This window comes from Natator depressus, chromosome 9, assembly GCF_965152275.1.
Source record: "Natator depressus isolate rNatDep1 chromosome 9, rNatDep2.hap1, whole genome shotgun sequence".
Classification (NCBI taxonomy): Eukaryota; Metazoa; Chordata; order Testudines; family Cheloniidae; genus Natator; species Natator depressus.
In genome coordinates, this window is record NC_134242.1 from 45,912,265 (window position 1) to 45,930,497 (window position 18,233).

The window sequence follows — 18,233 nt, forward strand, 5'->3', positions numbered from 1 at the left end:
GTAGCATTTGTTAGAGAGCTAAAGATCCTGCCTGCTAAACAAGTACTTGCCATGAAAGGGGAATTCAATATGAAATATTATAATAGACTAAAATATCCATGCTCTTAGCTACACACTGAAATTCCTTTTTCTTTCAGCTTAGCGTGGAGTTCAATGGAGTTTGGAATGGAGGCAGAGTACATTAGCTCTAGATCAGGGTCATCTAACAGCAAACTTCACTGTGAGGGAACACTGTACGTTTCTCCATTCATTTTAACAAAGGGGAGAAATAATTTAGGCCACATTCATCTACCCATCTCCTTCACCTGCTGACAGAGTTTTGCATTCTATCTTTTTTTTTCAACCTGCAAGATAATCTCCTTTTTCGTTTAATGATTTTTTTTTGTTTGGCTGAGAGAGACGCAATATTCCAAATATCCAGGTAGTACAAAGGAAAGCTGATCTTGCACTAATTTTTTAATCCTTTATGCTCTGCTTTTTAATTGCAGTTACTGAAATAAAGACTTGAGGATGAGAGAAGACCTGAACTTTAAAGGAAAGGACCTGCATGAACAAGGCACAGTTTCTTCTTCCTTTTCCCAGTTCAGACGGAAGGAAGTTGCTTGTTTGATAGGGTTGTTGGGGGGGGGGGGGAATCAAATTCAGAGATGAGTCTAAATTAGTGTAATTTATATGCTGAGGAGGACAGAAGAAGATATGAATGATGAGTTTAGGTTCCTTTCAGACTCACCTAGGGCTAAATCACCAGCCATCACAGTCTCAATTATGTTGCTGTGGTGTCACAAAACAGCCACAAAAGTGTCCTAAATGGGCATCAGTAGGTTCCACAGCACGGAAAAACACCCTCCCACCACCACAGCACAGGGGAGCGTCAGGGGCATGGGGAAAAGGCATGGCCACAGCACTGCTTCACTCTGGCAAAAGTTGCCAAGTGTTGCGAAGGAGAGCAGCCCTGAGGATGTTCTAACATGCATTGAGGACTAAACACATCTGCCCAGGATCACAGAGGGGTAAAGACCCCTTTCCCTGCCCCCTGCCCCACAGATTGCACAGATCTTGTGCCAAACACAGCTGGGTTAACATCTAGCAGTTAGAAGGAAGAAAGGAGTTTGTCAATGATTTTTTAAGACAAGTTTCATTTTTTTTTATTCCGCTGTATTTGTAGCTCATTAGATACACTATTATTAAAAAAATGCACTGGCCAGAACAAGTTTTGTTTTTTGACTATATTCTATGCCAGTACTCTAGGCAGCATATATATTCTTCGAAGCTTTTCATTATGTACCAAAACACAGGTGTTATAGCCTTATGGTCAAAGCACAAACTGGGACTTGGGAGATCTACATTCACTTCTTATCTCTGCCACAGACTCCCTGTGTGACCCTTGGCAAGTCTCTTAATCTGTCTGCCTCAGACAAAGGAGTGTTGTAAAGAGGATGGTGATCAATTGTTATCCATGCCCAGTGAAAGTAGGAAAAGAAGTAATGGGGTTAATTTTGCAGCAAGTGAGATTTAACTTAGATATTGGGGGAAACTTCCTAACTATAAGGATAGAAAAGTACTAGAATAGGATACCAAAGGAAGGTGTGGGATCCTCGTCATCGGAGGTTTTTAAGAGCAGGTTGGACAAACACCTGTCAGGTATGGTCTAGGTTTACTCAGTCCTGGCTCAGTGCAGGGGGCTGGACTAAATGACTACTCATGGTCCCTTCCAGTCCCACATTTCTATGATTCTGTGAAAGGGTGGGAAATAAATAGGATCCTCTTTTTACAGATTGGGACTAGTTTTGTCCCTTTAAATTGTAAGCTCTGGGATAGTGACAATCTTGCATTATGAATGTACAGTGCCTGACAATGGTCCCCAATTTTGGTAGCAGCCTCTGAGTGCCACTATAACAGAGTGGGGGTCAACCTCTCCCTGCGAACACTAAACTTCCACTGTTCTGTCCAGACTTGGTTTAAGTAACTAGTGGAAGTTTCTCCTACTTCCCTTGGGAAGTCTGATTATTTTAATAAGATGTTATTTAGCCACAGCAGGAGAAAAGCTGATTCAGGAGGGAACAAAGCAGAGATCTATGTCCTAAAAAACACTAATGAAAATGGTTTGATAGAAAACCAAACTTCTCCTTGCAGGACATCCTTTGAGCTTGGTGACCTGTTTGTGTTGGAAATGAAGCAGCAGCAGCATTGATACCAACATCACAGCACCTCTCTAGAACTGCCCCCAGTACGGAGTAGTCCCTGGAGGTGCTCCCTTGCAGCACTGCAATTAGTCCCCAATTCAGAAAGGTACTTAAGCACATGCCTAACTGTCCCAATGCAGCACTGCAATTAGTCCCCAATTCAGAAAGGTACTTAAGCACATGCCTAACTTTAAGCATGCAAGCAGCACCATTAATCAAGGGGCCTCCTCACATGCTTAAAATTGGGTATGTGCTTAAATACCTTCCAAACTGGGGCTTTAGAAGCCAAATTCCCTCTGTTCCATTGGGAAAAAGGTACTATCCCTGCTGTGATGTCAGCATAACTCAGTGCTTTTGGACACAGTCTTATCTTTCACAGCGAGTTTCTTTGAGGACAAATCCTGGGAGTACCCAAGCAGCGGCAGAGAGGTAGCAGCTTCCACTGAAGTCATGAACTCTCATTGCTTCCTGCTATCAGCTCCTTGCTGAGCAGCTGGACTATCACTCTATAAACCAGTCAGAGGGCTGGGGCATTGAATTGCTTTTAAAAAAAAGACATCCTGCCAATCAGATTCTTAATAAAAGAGGAATAATACTTTTGATAAATGGGTAAGCACAGCAGGTTTGTTATTATGGGCTCTGCCACCAGAATGGTTTATTTCCTGGGCCAAAGGTTAACAGTCTAATTAGAACCCTCATGCAAAAGGCTTGGTAACTATTAAACTCTATGGGCTAGATTCACAGGTATAGGCCAGTTGTTTTACATTGGCTTGGTGGCTTAACCAGTCAGTTATGTGGGGTTTACAACTCCTTTGTAACAATGCATAAAAGTCAGTGTGTTGGTGAATCTAACCCTATATTTCTTTATGAAAAATATTCATATTCCTAATGGGTAGAATGTAATCTGCCAGAACCATCTCTCTCCTCTGAGGGACTTCTAGTACAAGCCAGCATCTTCTGAAAATGGATTCCAATTGGGTTTTGCAATGGATAATCACTTCAGCCTTGCTCCCTTTTTAAGTTAGTGGGAACATAGCCATTGACTTCAGCAGGAACAGTAACTAGTCATACGTTTGCTGGCTTGCAATCAAACTTGAAACATTTTTCTTCAACTGTGCCAACCAAATGTATTTAAGCCCTAGAAATACATTCTGTTAGCACAGTTGAAGAAAAATGTTTCAAGTTTCAATATTTCTGCTTATTGATTTGATTGTAATGGAGATTCATTCTGTGCTTACAGTATGTCTACAGTACGTAGCTGTATCTTTGATATAACTTTCCCTGCCACCTCCTTGGGTCATTCTTCTGAATTCAATCTTAAAGCTTTTGGTACAGCAAATACATTTTTTATAAATATGAAGCAAAATCTCTCTAGGAAAGGACTCCGTTTCCTTCCAGCTGACAGATTTTTGTTCAATAGTTTTTATGAGACTGGCTTAAGAGTTCCTGGCGCACACACATATGACCTTATGGGACCACCGCGGCTCACATCTTTTGAAAATAAGAAAAATGAAGAGAACCTAATAGTCCATTTTATTACTGTAATGACATTACGGAAAATTCATTTCTGCTCTTACTATATATCTGTCTTTCTTTTGCATGAACAATAAGGGGCAGCGCTGTGTGTCAGAGGGTAATAAATACCGATAAAACCCTTAGTCTCAAATTAGCTAATGCTTTTTAACATTTTTATTAAATAAGCGTGAGGTGAATGGTGAAGGGATGGGATATGAATTCTAGTGCAAATAAGCCCTGGTTATAAAAACTGTGTTTCAGAACTGCTGGCTCTGCTCTGCAGCAGATTGTTCCTTGGTTTCCACATGCAGCGCAGTATTTCCCCCCCTCCCCCCCCATGACTATTTGTTAAGCAAACAACAACATATTCACTTGCCAAATGTCATTAAGTTTGAAGTGTTTAAGATGCAGAGATAAGTATGCATGACCATGTGTTTCTGTTTTCCCACCCAGCACAGACATTTTATAGTATCAGCTATATACATAATGCTCAGGCAACTGCTGCAATAAATATTCCAGCCTGCAAAACACTGAAGGGAGGATGATAGAATGGGTGGGCTAGCAGAAGACAACTTTTGGTTTTGTAGGACTCAGACAATAATTCAGGTTTTTAGAAAGTACGTTCATTATCACATACTGTTGTTTTTTCTTGGAGGACAGACAGCCAAAAATCGAGGCATTAGCTTTTTAGACATTGGTGCTCGCTCTAAATGTCACTTAAAAAGATCCCATGTGTTAAACCTTTAAATAAAGGAACATTGTCAAGCAATAAAGCTAAAAACAACAACATCAGAAACAACAATTTTGGCTCCAATCTTTCCCTCAGCTACACAAGGGCAGACCTACTAACTCTGATGGGACTCTGTGGAGATGTGGGGAGCTACCCAGGCAAATCCAGTTGCAGAATCAGAGCCTTAGAACAGGATGCTTGCAGTTTCCTTGTGGTGTAGATTCAATTTCTGATTCCTATGCCCTAACCCAATGCTGCAATGTTTGGGTGCAAATGTTGCACGGAACATTTCAAACAAAACGAAAATCACTTTTGGTAAAACCCTTTATTTAAAAATAAATCCTTGACACTGTCCCTTTAAAAAAAAAAAGAAAGAAAGAAAAGGAGACCCACAGGGAAATGACGGGTTTGAAGTTAACTGGATGAACACCACAGGCTTTTTTCCAGGTTTCTGGATCTCCCATTAGGAAGAATAGGCCTCAGCATGCTGCACAGCTTCAGAAAAAACACTGCATGGAAACGAATCTGTCCCCCAAGATTAGAGGCACCTCTCATTTTAGCTCTGGCAAGCTGTATCTGTGCTTCAGCATTAGGCTATGTCTACACTACACAGCTTTTAGCAACATGTCTGTGTTGCCACAGCCGTGCCACTAAAAGTCACGCAGTGTAGCTGCTGTTTGTCGGCTCTCCTGCCGACAAAACTTCTACCCCCAACGAGCGGTGTTTGCATTGTCGGCAAGAGAGGGCTCCTGCTGACAATGCGCTGTTCAGTCTGGCACTTCTTGCGGCAAAACTTTTGTCTTTCGGGGGGAGCAGTTAACACCTCTGAAAGACAAAAGTTGTGTCATTCAATTGCCAGTGTAGACATAGCCTTAGACTGGAGCTGTTCATCAGCCTGCAGTGCCATATTCCTAAGATGTAGTTGGTTCTTATTTTAAAAGTTAGCCCCCGTCCCCAACTGCAGTCAATGAGCACGCAGCTCAAAAGGGTAGAAAGTGCAACTGTGGCCTTAAGGATCCTTTTGCATTCCTCTAATATGGGGACAGGTTAACGACATTGGTCCATAGCCTTACTTTAGAGCAATCCACAAACTGCTCTAAATGATGCCAAAGTTATGTCAGCTGCCAACAGCCCAAAGGGGCCAGCCATTACAATAGCTCTGGCTATCCAAGGCACAGAGCTCCAACCTGGCCCCCTATAACAACTGCAGCACTGGATGTAGAAGTCATCGTAACAGCCCTATACTGAGGTGAAAAAACAATAGTGGGTGCTCAGCACTCACCGGCAGCCCCACGGATCAGTTCCTCCCCTTCCCCACAGCACCTGCAGGTGGGCCCCACCATTCAGCTCCTTCCCCTCCCTCCCACAATCAACTGTTCAACAGCGTGCAGGAGGCATTCGGGCAGAAAGAGGCAGGGCAGAAGGCAGAGCAGGAGTGGGAAGGGACAGAGCAGGGGCAGGAAGAGGCAGGGTGGAAGAGGAGGCTTAGGAGAAGGGTCTGGGGCAGAGCAGGGGTCCAGCAGCCCCTGGGAAATCACACTCTCTGCTAAAAAGGTATAGAAAAGCCTGCACCAAACTTTCTCCATATGTCCCGAGAGGGCCTGATCCAGAGTTTGTCCCCTGACTTCCATGGGCCTTGATCAGGCCAAGAGGATCCATCTTTTCTGCAGTCATATGGTCTTAGATGTACAGTAGCCAAAGTAGGAATGGCTTAAGGTAGCCGGTTGGAGGGAACAAGGGAGATGCATAGACCAAAATCCTCAGTTTCCAGTGTAAGTTAAAATCTTGAGCTGTTCCCCTCCCCAGTGCCTGCTAGAAAAATCTAGGCTTGAAACCAATAACTCACTGGGAGATTAATTTTAATGGGATTTGCGTGGTTAAGCCCCCATTGGCTTTGAAAATCTCAACTTTTGTTCCTAGAACTACAAATCTGTTCAATCGCACAAACGAAGCAATCAAAGCAGAGAATCCTACCAAAACAAATGTAGAAACTGGAATCAAAATAAAACTATTTCTGTGCCCGAGTTGAGCCAGGGTGTATACACAGAATGAGAAACGGAACGCAGGGAAACTGAAGTCCTCTATTTGTTTTCAGGGCCGTAGGCCAGACATTCTGTGGAACGCTGCACTAGTATTCCACAGAGTGTTTTTCACAGATTCCAACCATTTACAGAAACATGAATTATGAATTGGCTCCTTTCTATCAGAGTGTGTGTGTGCGCGCACATCTCAGCAAATACAAAAGCATTTGCAAACCATCGTCATGATCCTTTTATTACCATGAGTGGACAGTAGCTTTGCTTTCATCAGATCAGTGAAGATTCAGTTCTATTTTGTACTGTCTCCCTCAGTACTATTTCTACTAATGTCTTATACACATTTTTTTCCACTGGATAGGAACCCCGGTATCTGTTTGAAGGACTAAGTCTATAACCTTCAGTTCTAGAAATGACAGAATTGTGAAGTGCCAGCTAAATCACACTGAGATCAGTATGGAAAATCTGGCCCCTACTGCAAAGATTTTGGGGGCAAACTTACAAGACTTCAACATCCAGTGTACGGAGCTCTTTTGAAAGTCTCCCCACGTTGATGCCTTAATGAGAACTAAACTTTTTTGAAAATTTCCCCCTACTTGTAGGTGCTGAGCTCTTTTGAAGATTTGGCCCTCAAAAGTCATTGCACCTCAGTGTATTTGGATTTTCCCTTGAATTCTCTTTCTAGTGAGCTTTGTCTGTGGAATAGAAACTTACTGGCCAGCATCCTAGGAAAATCCCGTTTTACCAGAAAACGGGGGATCTGCCTATCTTCAGATGACCCACTCCTGGGATCCTTGAACGTTTTCCCAAAACATCTTTTTTTAATTTTTAAGCAACTGATCTTTGGCCACAGGGGAGTTAGCTTTGGAAATTCTTTATGTAAAACAAAACAATCTTTTTCTGAGCTTGTTCCTCAGTTCTCCTGGGAACTGTTAACTCAAGGCTCTAGCCATAAAGAAACTATATACAGTGCAGAAATGACACACAATTAGGATTCAGCTATCCAGATCCAGACCATGGTCACACCTTTCCTCTATGGGGAAGAAGCAGCCCTGCTTCCACGCAGACTTTGCTGGACGTGGGGCTTGAACTCCAAGCTGACAGACGGGGACAGCGGTTAGACTGGGAAAGCCTTTGTTCTACCATGTAAAAGTTTCAGGTGCCTTTTAAACAGTATTTGATCATTTAGGTTGGGATTGTCAAATGGCCTGGAAACGGGGCATCGAACCCCTTAGGCCCTACGGCAAATCCTAGCCATAGCCTTATGGCCCAGCTAGCAAAGCTGTCCTTAGTAGCTGACTGGGCAGGTTTATTTTTTATCTGTTAATATTGTCACTCTGTAAATTGCCTGCACAGTCTGTTTTCATTTAATGCAACACGGCTGGGGTCTGGAAAGCATTCACTGAACAATCAATATATTGCTCAGAGTGAAAAGGCACTCTGGGGAAGTAGGCAATGGTTTGGTGCAAGCAGCAGGTAAGGGCTTGGTAATCTTGGCAACGATGGAGACCAATATCTCTATCGCCAAACTGTACTGCTAAGTGGCTGGTGTGAGGTAACATGGGCACAGAGAAGAGATGGATACTAAGCTGAAGCTATTAGGCCCAGTTACAGATCTGTAAAACAAAATCTCTTTGCATATGCCATCACTCCCATTGACTAGTATTTGTGTCTGGTTTGGGGGCATTGGTATAGTCTCCCTCCTAGGAATGGAAGAGCCTATCTAGATTACTCAATTGCTCTGTCACCTCTGATTAAAACAGAATTAAACAGATCTTTGAAAGTACTTTAAATTTGTGACTCATCAAAGACCCCACAGGGCTACTTTAGAGTGTTAGTCTCTTGAGGGAAGCATAAACCCAAGAGGTCACAAGCACTCTGAGCAGTGAGACCAAGCAGGTTTGCTCCTGGATCTCTCTACTGCCCACCCACACCTGGGGAGGTGAGCTCTTGCAGTTCCCCCACACAAGTGTTCTGTCCTCTGGTTACACTTTTATAAAGAACATGCTTTTTCAACTGTTGGCTTCTCAGTTGAGCTGATTCTCAAATTCCCCTACAGTCAAATTACACTCCCCATGTGGCAGAGAAACTCTGTTTATTCCATGTTAATCCCATCATCCTTAACATCCTGTGTTGTAGCCACCACCCTTCTAGAGGAGGAGATGTACGGGATTCTCTTTGGAATTTAGCAGTGCTGCTACACAGGGACTGATCACCCTGTGCCCTGCAAACGAAGGACTGGGAATGCAATCCAGAATCTCATGATGCCAGCGTAGAGTCCTACATCACTGAGCTACACTACAGAGTCACTGTATTTTCTAGATCAGAAATCACATCAACTAAAGTATTGGATTTTCTACACACATCATCCCCCTACTGGTTAGTATTAGTTTGAAGGCATGACTGAAAGGGACAATTTTAAAACTTCTGAAGTCCCCATTGCAACTTCTCAAAAAATTAGAAAAAAAATCGGTGCTCCTGCCCATCCCTGCGTCTGTCAGTTTAATTATGAGCATGTTACAGAGACAGTGATGTTGTTCCCAGCTGGCTGCTTGGAGTCCAGCAGGTACAGAAGAGCAGTCTGCAACAGAGGGCCCAAGTTTACCTAAGCTACATCTTTTAGAGTTGCCAGAGGGCTTCATAATGAGGAGGTGGGCGGGGAGGCACTGGACAAGACAAAAGGTGGGAAGAAGGGAGGGTGGTATAATTCCTACTTTACAGATGGGTAACTGAGCCAGAGATTAAGTGATTTGCCCAGATAGTCTGTTGCAGAACCAAAAATTGAACCCAGATATGAGGCCAAGTCCAGTGCCTTAATCAGAATTATTCTTCCTTGCTCTCAGCTCACATTCTTTGGTCCCTGACCCATCTTCTCTGCTGATAATTGGAATCTCTTGGATAATGCCCATCCAAAAAATAAAAGAGGTATGGGTCTCATAGTATATTAAATAAAGGGAAATGTGTCAATTTTGCTCTGTATTGACGGGAAGCACTTTGTGAGGTACTAGCAAAGCATGCCCTGAGAAGCCTCCACTGACTTGATAAGATACTTAAAACAAGTACAGTTTCATTCTGACATGCCCCACATAACCAAAGCTGTACATGCATACTGCAATCAAGCAAGCACATATGCACAGCTGTGTTTATAGCTGGTAACTTATCAATAAATCAGGATCTTATTTTTAAATACCATGCTGACAGGAACAAGGTCAAGGGAATCCTCCTATTCATACTTACAAGGAAGAGTCTATTTTTAAGATGTCACCTTCAGGGCTTGTAAGGCAGCTAATATTTATTCCTCATGGAGGGCTAGGTCCTGCTGCCAGGGCAGTTAATGGGAGTCTTGCGTTTAGCTTCAGGATAGCAGGAGAGAGTGCCAAAGCAGGAATACAGGATTGACCAAGCCCTTCAGTCCAATATTCTTCCAGCAGTGGCCAGTTCTCATTATACTGAACAGTAACCATTTTAATGGCCTGATTTCCCATCTCTCCCACCCTCTTCACTTGTCTGCACACGAAAAGGTGCGTGCACACAGACGCAAGTGCAAAGATTTTAGCCCAAAGAGGTCTTTGACAAGAGACAGACCGGGGTGGATTATCATAAACCAAAACTGATACTGGCTAACATCTACCCAATATCCACCACAGATGACTTAATGGCATGTTGTGGTCAGCAAAGTATGGGCCCAATCCATGGTACTTCCTGCCAACTGCCCTCATCTCCCATCAAATGTACTAGGAGTTGAAGGCATTCAACGCTCAGGCAGTATTCAGTGTATTGAAAAATTTGGCCATCTACAGGCACTATTGATATCACCAAGGAGCACAGAGATAGTTTTGGTTGGGGATTCTGTGACGTCAATCTTTTTAACTGTAGGAGGTTTCTGCTCCTCTCTTATGGAATGAGCAATGGACCCTGGCCTCGCAGAGGCTAGTGAAAAAGATGGATGCATTTGTTGTAGCTGTCAGGCTATCAGCAGTACAGCCATCGCCTGACAGCATGAGACTCTTTAGAAGGCTTATCCAAGGCAAATGGCAAAAGTAAGAAATACCATTTTGGTATAACCCGGTGTCATATCTGGGACACAATGGGGAGTGGTTAAATTAAAATGGAGGCAGCCAAAATGGAAGCTAGTGGAACTACAGTAGAATTGTAATTATTTTATACATCTGCTGCAATATCCCATTCTCCCTAGAAAAGCCCTCAGCCGCTCATGGACTTTAGAGATGAGAAAACCCAGGAAAATGGCATAAAAAGCCCCTAGATTTTCTGTCCATATCGAAAGATCTTGGTAGATCACTGCTTACAAACCCAGATGACAGAAAGTTTGTGGTGTAAACTGAACTGAATTTGTGTTTGGACACTACTTCCCACAGCGCCAGCCTGTGGCCCACGAATGAGTCTGCCTTGTGTGGCAAGTGCAGAAACTCTACCCTTATTTATATGGAAGGGAGCTTGAAGTTGTGACGGACTCCTCTGCAGACATGATTACATTGCCCGCATGGGACGAACGCCGAAATACTCTTTTCTTTCAGCACTTCTATTCCAAGCTGACCCATGTAGCAGGGCAAAACACAAACATGGATGGGCTTCCATTAAGAGCAGCTTAGATGTTGCTCAGCGTAGTCTTCTGAGTGTGAAGGACAGAAGGCAGTAGGGCCACAAAAGGAAAAGGTTGGAGGTGCGGTGAAATGTTTCGTTGGCTACCTGGTGGCATCATGGCTACCAAGAATGCAGGTAGTACTACATAGTCCCATGATGGGTGGGTGGGCAGCCACCTCCACACATACTCCCATAAGGGGATACTAGGGTCAGAGATGGTCAGGTAGCTTTGAAAGAGGCCCTGTTGCCATATAATATGCAAACCTATTGCTGTAGTATTAGAAAACACCGCTCGATAACATTTCTAAATTAAAGAGATTATAGGGTTAATATGGACCCTGAATGTTTGCAGAACAGCTACAAACAGCTAAATAAAATATTTATCATGAACTCATGGCCTGGGAGACTTCAGGGTGGGCAGCCACTTACACAGAGCAAGAGCAGAGAAGTTTGGCAAAGAACTCTTATGACTGACCGGATTTTATAAAAAAAAGAAGAAAGGAGAAAGAAGAAGAAAACAGTCACTGTAGTCATGGCTGCCTTATTTGGAGCTAAAAATAACCAGCCAACCAGGACTCTAAAAAATTGCTTGTGCTCTGTTTACTAGCTTTCCCCCACCCCACTCCAGAAAGCTGGGCTTTTAAGTACAGTGCCAGGTTTGACGATTGATATTTTTACTGTACAAAATGTGCTGTTCTAAAACTTAAAATAGGATGCAGGGGAGGGATGTAAACTTTTGGGTGGGAGGGGATGAATCTGTCATATGCAGTTGACAACTGCCTCTTCACTACACAGTAGGATGCCAGTAGGCAATGCAGCTTCACCACTACTGTGAAGGAAAACATTTTAAGATGAAACAATACCAAGAGATGAGCTGTTGGACAGGAAGGAAGGATTGTCCAGTGGTCAGGGTGCTAGCCCAGAACTCTGGTAGACTAGGGAATTTAACATAGATCATCAGACTTCCACTGTGCCATTTAGTCTGTGCCTCGGTTTCCCTATATTTAAAATGAGGATAATAGCACCACTCTGACCCGCAGGGGAGAGAAGAGGATACACACACGATAGCTTGAGGCACTCTGATACTATGATAATAGGATCCAAATACCAATGAGAGACAGGTGCCAGCACTGGTTAATTACCAAGCAGAAAAATCCAGGTAAAAAACTGTCCCAGGCAGCAACATGCATTGAAATAGCTATACTTTACTTACCCAAGTGATACACCTGCTCTTGGGAAGGGGATCTGAGAGTGAATAGAATCTATCCATTTCCTGCCATAGCCTTCTGTAATGTCTCCATTTTTCTGCCTTCTCCCCATTTGGAAGGAAATGACTGCCGTATTTCATCTCAGGCTTAAAGAAATGCTGAAATAGATAAAAGTATAGTTTTTCAGCACTGTTTTACACCTGCAGCCCATGGAGATTTAGTACAAAGCCCCCCACCCCCACCCCACCCCCGCCCATTAGAAAGCCATTTTACATTCTGAGTGTAGAGAAGTCTGAGCTAGGATTTGATTCCCCTCTCCCCATAAAGTTCAAGACAAGGCGATTGAGAAAGGTGACACTTGTCAGCTTAAGTCTCTCTCTACAATACTGGCCTTGCAATTTGCAGATGAGAAGAAGTTCTCTTAGGCCTTGTCTTCACTAGGAAAAATGGTGTTTTGACCACCATGCATTGGACTGTAAGGGTGCATCAATACTAGGAAAAGGTGTTTAGCACAGGCTAAGTGACCTTGGCCTTTCAGGGCCCCAAAAGGAATCATGTCTTACTATTGTTAGTCCTCCATGTAAGAGTTAGGTAGAGTAAATATAGATGGGGTGTATGGTGTAAAGGTTTTAATCAGCAGCAGTTTGGGATGACTAGCCAATCCCCCTCATGAACAAGCTGCAAATTCCAACTAGAGTCAATAAAATGTGTTGCACTCTTGCATTCCGTATATGAAATGTGTTTTCAGGTTAGGTTGGGGAGTTTCTACACTTCTTATAGCTTTTGCAGCCCTCTTCTAAAGTCAGGTACTACAGTGACCAGAGGCCAGATCCTCAACATAGTTTGTTGACGTCAATAGAGCTATGCCAGTTTACACAAGAAAAGTATCCAGCCCCATCTCTCCAACTGTACAAGGCTCAGGGACGGAGAGAGAGAGAGAGAAGTAATCTGAAGTCTCTAAAAATATTGACACTTGCTCCCACAGAAGAACTAATTTAAGTAATTTAAACCCCAGTCACTCCGGCTCTTCCATGGCTGGGACCAAGTGCTGCATCCTCTGCTCGGAAGCTGTGAATCTCCCTTTTCCAATAATAATGTTTTTAGCCCTGCTGGTTACAAAATACTGGACATTAAACTGGGCTTTAAAAAAAATTCCACATGCAGATTTTAGACTTGTCTGAAAACTTTGTTTATTACCAAGGCAAGAGCTATTTAAGGACTGCTGCTGCTGTCAGCTGCATGCTAGGTCAGCTTGTGTTCCAGTAGGGCACAGTGGCCTGCAGTGTAGGAGTGATAATGCCAGATGGGATGATGAAATTCCTGGAATAACAGAGGTTAAAATGTTTGTGTAGATTGGGTAAGTGATATCCATTGGCACTGAAGAAAATGGTGGTAACCACAGAGGCACCATCTGACGCCCTAGATACAACCCCACAGGAAACTTCTGTCGCCTCACCCTGGCACTGCTCTTCTTGGCGCCAGTCCCCTGCTGTGACCACAAACCTCATTTGGGATGCTGGAAGCAGTGACCACCCACACAAGAGACCACTGCTATGGCAGCAACAGCCCACCACTAGTTTTCAGATGGGACAGAAACTCCCTCCTCCTTGACCCATGGCCAGCCTTCAACCAGAGAAAGAACAGCAGGACTCGTCTTCCACTGCCTTTCTGCTACGTGGGCTTCAGTGTCCCTCTTCCCCAGCTTATTGCCTTTGAGCAGGCTGAAGTCCATTTATGATGCACAGAGCCTCCCCACCCCCACCCCCACCCCACCCCCCGGATCCAAGCAGAGGACCTTGTGTTGGGGGGGGTGGGAAATCCCATGCTTGCTGAGGCAGGGACTACATTCATGGTTTTGCCCTGCCTGGGTTTGCTAATTGCTAGTATAACAAGTTCCATACAATAGTCAAGACCATTAAAACAAAGTGAAGATGAATCTTCAGAGAACTTAGCTATCAAACCTCTACTGAGCAGATACAAACAGCAGTGGGCAGAGCTCATAACGCAACCAGATTTGGGTGGATTTTCACAGGGACAGCACAAGGTCCCTCCTTGACCATAAAAAGAAAAGGAGTACTTGTGGCACCTTAGAGAATAACCAATTTATTTGAGCATAAGCTTTCGTGAGCTACAGCTCGCTTCATCGGATGCATACTGTGGAAAGTGTAGAAGATCTTTTTATACACACAAAGAATGAAAAAATACCTCCCCCCACCCCACTCTCCTGCTGGTAATAGCTTATCTAAAGTGATCACTCTCCTTACAATGTGTATGATAATCAAGTTGGGCCATTTCCAGCACAAATCCAGGGTTTAACAAGAACGTCTGGGGGGGGGGGGGGTAGGAAAAAACAAGGGGAAATAGGTTACCTTGCATAATGACTTAGCCACTCCCAGTCTCTATTCAAGCCTAAGTTAATTGTATCCAATTTGCAAATGAATTCCAATTCAACAATCTCTTGCTGGAGTCTGGATTTGAAGTTTTTTTTGTTGTAAGATAGCGATCTTCATGTCTGTAATCGTGTGACCAGAGAGATTGAAGTGTTCTCCGACTGGTTTATGAATGTTATAATTCTTGACATCTGATTTGTGTCCATTTATTCTTTTATGTAGAGACTGTCCAGTTTGACCAATGTACATGGCAGAGGGGCATTGCTGGCACATGATGGCATATATCACATTGGTGGATGTGCAGGTGAATGAGCCTCTGATAGTGTGGCTGATGTTATTAGGCCCTGTGATGGTGTCCCCTGAATAGATATGTGGGCACAGTTGGCAACGGGCTTTGTTGCAAGGATAGGTTCCAGGGTTAGTGGTTCTGTTGTGTGGTATGTGGCTGCTGGTGAGTATATGCTTCAGGTTGGGGGGCTGTCTGTAGGCAAGGACTGGCCTGTGTCCCAAGATTTGTGAGAGTGTTGGGTCATCCTTCAGGATAGGTTGTAGATCCTTAATAATGCGTTGGAGGGGTTTTAGTTGGGGGCTGAAGGTGACGGCTAGTGGCGTTCTGTTATTTTCTTTGTTAGGCCTGTCCTGTAGTAGGTGACTTCTGGGAACTCTTCTGGCTCTATCAATCTGTTTCTTCACTTCTGCAGTGGGTATTGTAGTTGTAAGAATGGTTGATAGAGATCTTGTAGGTGTTTGTCTCTGTCTGAGGAGCTGGAGCAAATGCAGTTGTATCGCAGAGCTTGGCTGTAGACAATGGATCATGTGGTGTGGTCAGGGTGAAAGCTGGAGGCATGTAGGTAGGAATAGCGGTCAGTAGGTTTCCGGTATAGGGTGCTGTTTATGTGACCATCGTTTATTAGCACTGTAGTGTCCAGGAAGTGGATCTCTTGTGTGGATTGGTCCAGGCTGAGATTGATGGTGGGATGGAAATTGTTGAAATCATGGTGGAATTCCTCAAGGGCTTCTTTTCCATGGGTCCAGATGATGAAGATGTCATCAATATAGCGCAAGTAGAGTAGGGGCGTTAGGGGACGAGAGCTGAGGAAGCGTTGTTCTAAGTCAGCCATAAAAATGTTGGCATACTGTGGGGCCATGCGGGTACCCATAGCAGTGCCGCTGATTTGAAGGTATACATTGTCCCCAAATATAAAATAGTTATGGGTAAGGACAAAGTCACAAAGTTCAGCCATCAGGTTAGCCGTGACATTATCAGGGATAGTGTTCTTGACGGCTTGTAGTCCATCTTTGTGTGGAATGTTGGTGTAGAGGGCTTCTACATCCATAGTGGCCAGGATGGTGTTATCAGGAAGATCACCGATGGATTGTAGTTTCCTCAGGAAGTCAGTGGTGTCTCGAAGGTAGCTGGGAGTGCTGGTAGCGTAGGGCCTGAGGAGGGAGTCTACATAGCCAGACAATCCTGCTGTCAGGGTGCCAATGCCTGAGATGATGGGGCGCCCAGGATTGACCATAGAGGACTTGCCTCACCCTTGACAAATTTAATGTCTTGAAACACTAGAGCTACTTGTCAAAACATCTTTAAGAATTTAATACAGAGAACATTTTCCCTACCTGCATTTTTGGAAACAGCTGAACCAATTGTGCTGAAGCTTTACCCAAAAAAATAAATACATAAAAAAATAAAAACAAAAAAAAAATCCAGCCTTGAAAATGTCAGCCCATACAGTTAAAGTATAAGGAAAAGGAGCCAGTCTTACAATGGAAAGGGTTATGCAAGCTTAACTACAGGCTTGATACAACTGAAAAATCCAGTTTTCCTGACCTGTAATTAAAAATGATGCAGTTATTATCTTTAATAATCTTTAATCTTTACAGTATACCTTTCAGCCAAGAAACAGAAATTGCTTTACTAATTATAATTCTATATAGTCTCAACATCCATTAAGTTTTATTTTAGCTACTTTAGATAGGTAAACTGAGGCAGAGGGGTAAAAGATTTTGCCAAAGACTGCATAGTGTATCAATGGCACAGCTGGGAATAGAACTCAGGATTCCTGGCTCCCAGTCCTGTAAACCCTAAATCACACTTCCTCATCTACACATGCAAACTTGTACGTAGGGCTGCCACCGGCTGGTGCTGACCAGGCTGTTAAAAGTCCGGTCGGTGGGGCAGCGGGACTAAGGCAGGCTCCCTGCCTGCCCTGGCTCTGCTCAGCTCCTGGAAGCAGCCAGCATGTCCCTGTGGCCTGTACGCAGAGGGGTGATCAGGGAAGCTCTGCACGCTGCAACCACCCCCAGCATCAGCTCCCATTGGCCAGGAACCACGGCCAATGGAAGCTGCAGGGGCAGCACTTGAGGGCACGGGTGGTGCGCAGAGCCCCCTGGCCCCTCCACCTAGGGGTCACAGGGATATGCTGGCCACTTCCAGGACCTGCATGGAGCCAGGGAGCCTGCCTTAGCCCCGCTGCACCACTGACCGGTAGCTACCTGAGATAAGCGCCGCCCAACTGGATCCCATGCCTTGATCCCCCTCTAACACCCCAACCCTTGCCCCAGGTCAGAACCCCCTGCTGCACCCTAACTCCCTCCCAGAGCCTGAACCCCAACCCCCTGCCCTGCACTCCCTCCTGCATCCTAACTCCCTCCCAGAGCCTGTACCCCTGTCCCAGCCCCTTCCTTAAGCCTGCACCACACCCCTCCCCACCCCCCGCACTCCAACCCCCTGCCTCAGCCCTGATCCCCCTCCGGCACCTCATCCCTGGCCCCACCCCAGAGCCCGCGCCCCCAGCCGGAGCCCTCACCCTCTCCCACACCCCAACCCCCTGCGCCAGCCCAGTGAGGGTAGGGGAGAGCGAGCGATGGCAGGAGGGGGGATAGAGTGGGGGCAGGGCCTCTGAGAAAGGGAGGGGCAGGGGTGTTCTGTTTTGTGTGATTAGAAAGTTGGCAACCCTATTTGTAGGGAGCAAATACAGGGACTGTTGTTTAGAACGCACCTACCTGTGCTGCACCCAGAGTCTATTCCTTTAAACAGTTAGCTGTGCCCATTTTAACAAATACATGGATTTAAACATTGCTACTCTTACTCTTTCCAATGTGAACACTTCCAGTTTTAATAAATGCCTTTATAAACGTTTGTTCCTTCCTGTCTGACCCTGTATCATTAACTGTATGAAAAATGCCAGAGTGAACTTTGAAGGCACATAGTTAATAGAAAAAAGGATTAATCTAGGCTACAAAGGTTTCTTTAATATATACTGATAAAAAAAAAAACCACTGCAAATATCACCACTTACCATCACACAGTGTTTTAAAAACCTGAGCTTCCAAGCTTTAATTTGCTGAACAGGTTATTCCAATCTTCCATAGCCAACTGGTGAGTAATATAGGATTTTAGTAGAGCAACTATTTTTGACAAACATTCAGAAGTGCAGGTCAAATACAGGATGAAATACCAGCCATCAGAAAAAGGTTATTAAAATACCATTTTCCCAAGATATTTGTTCTGAAGCTCTGGATATGTCCAGTTACGATCCACCTAGCTTTGGGGGGAGTGGAGG

At 44.4% G+C, this 18,233-nt stretch overlaps 1 long non-coding RNA gene across 1 annotated transcript in view; it reads left to right on the top strand.

The window, feature by feature from the left end:
* Positions 1-582, top strand: part of LOC141993464 (uncharacterized) — a 41,513-nt gene extending 40,931 nt beyond the window's left edge. Inside the window, exon 3 of the long non-coding RNA XR_012640867.1 lies at positions 489-582. This is a non-coding gene — a long non-coding RNA (uncharacterized LOC141993464). The remainder of the gene's footprint in view (positions 1-488) is intronic.
* The last annotated feature ends 17,651 nt before the right edge of the window (positions 583-18,233 follow it).